The sequence below is a fragment of the Eulemur rufifrons genome, unplaced genomic scaffold (assembly GCF_041146395.1).
Source record: "Eulemur rufifrons isolate Redbay unplaced genomic scaffold, OSU_ERuf_1 scaffold_384, whole genome shotgun sequence".
NCBI classification, from domain to species: domain Eukaryota; kingdom Metazoa; phylum Chordata; class Mammalia; order Primates; family Lemuridae; genus Eulemur; species Eulemur rufifrons.
In genome coordinates, this window is record NW_027183166.1 from 52,501 (window position 1) to 54,228 (window position 1,728).

The 1,728-nt window shown below is 52.6% G+C and overlaps 1 pseudogene; it reads right to left on the reverse strand.

Moving 5' to 3' along the window:
* Positions 1–545: 545 nt before the first annotated feature.
* LOC138380348 (small nucleolar RNA U13) lies at positions 546–637 on the reverse strand (annotated as a pseudogene).
* Positions 638–1,728: the final 1,091 nt, after the last annotated feature.

Below are 1,728 nucleotides of genomic sequence, written 5' to 3' on the forward strand. Positions count from 1 at the left end.
GCTCCTCCTTTCTTTACTCCCTATCGCCCCGCCCCCTTTTTTCTCCACACACACGCAATTATCACGCTCACGAACTATCCCGGGACCTGGCGTGACTTTCATCGCAATCTCCCCCCCCCCCCGGACACACACACATAGAGACACACCCTCCCGGCAGGGAGCACCCTGAGTGGTCGTGCAGATGTCGCTGCTGCATGCGGCCTCCGCATGGGTTCGCTGGTTGACCAGATGTCTGGTCCTTGGGTGGTTGACCAGATGTCTGGTCTGTGGTTGTCATCCTGACAGGGAGGCTTCGGGACGGATTTGGTCTCTCTGGCCTCGCTGCCCCTAGGGGTCACCCTGCGATCGGTATTCTTCTCGCGCGGGGCGAGGGGGCGCTCCGGAGCATTCCTCTCCTCTCGGAGTTTCTGTCTGCAGTCTCTCGACTTGCTCTCACTCCCCTACCCTGCTGTGTGACTTTCTTTTTGGTCCTTTCATTTTATCTATTCTCTCTTTGCCTTTTCCTGCCCGCCTTTCCGCTCCCCCCCCCCGGATTCATGGTTTCACGTCACGCGGGTGACGTGCCGACACACCAGGAGGCCCTTCTCACACGTGCGCGTGAACACGCAATCAACACGTTTATGAACTAGAAAGGGATCTGGTGTGACTTTGCTATTATTTCCCCTCCCCTCCTCCCCGCGCTGAGAATGAGTTTCCCCGGGCTCGTGTGCCCGCCTGGGAATCGGCTGCAGACGCCATGGCCCCGGGTCGACCACATGTTGCCCTGGGGTCCACCAGATGTCTCTGGCGAATTGGGGCCCTAGGGTGCTTGTGACGGTGTGGTCACTAGGTGTCGCTCTGGGCTCAGTATTCTTCCTTCTCGCTGTGACTTTGGTCTCTTTTTTTCGAAATTTCTTTCTTTCTTCCTCTTTTGCCCTGTTTCCATTTTCCCTTCTTAATCTCTTTCTCTCTTTTTGTTGCTTTTTTTCCACGGCAGATGGGTGATGTGTGTGTGGAGGAAACGCGGCGTCAGGGAGAAGACACATCTCACACGTGCTCGGGAACACCCGATCGTCACGCTTCTGAGTACCGACCGATGGATCTGGTCCCGAATTTTTTAATAGTTTTCTCCTCTCTCTCTCTCTCTCTCTCTCTCTCTCTCTCCCCCCCCTTCCTTCTCTTTCCTTTCTCTCCCTTCCTTTCTTTCTTTCTCTCGCTCTCTCGCTCTCGCTCTTCTTTTCTTTCTGACAGAGTCTCTCGTTCTGTTGCCCTGGCTAGAGTGCCATGGCGTCAGCCTAGCTCACAGCAATCTCAAACTCCTGGGCTCAAGCGATCAGACTGCCTCAGCCTCCCGAGTACCTGGGATTACAGGCATGTGCCAGCATGCCCAGCTAATTGGATATACGTGTGTGTGTGTGTGTGTGTGTGTGTGTGTATATATATATATATATATATATATTTTTTTTTTTTTTTTTTTTTTTTGAAACAGAGTCTCACTCTGTTGCCCAGACTAGAGTGCCGTGGCGTCAGCCTAGCTCACAGCAACCTCAAACTCCTGGGCTCAAGCGATCCTACTGCCCCAGCCTCCCGAGTACCTGGGACTACAGGCATGCGCCACTGTGCCCGGCTAATATTTTTCTGTATATATTTTTAGATACTGTTTCTGTATATATTTTTAGATATATAGTTTCTTTCTATTTTTAGTAGAGATGGGGGTCTCGCTCTTGCTCAGGCTGGTCTCGAACTCCC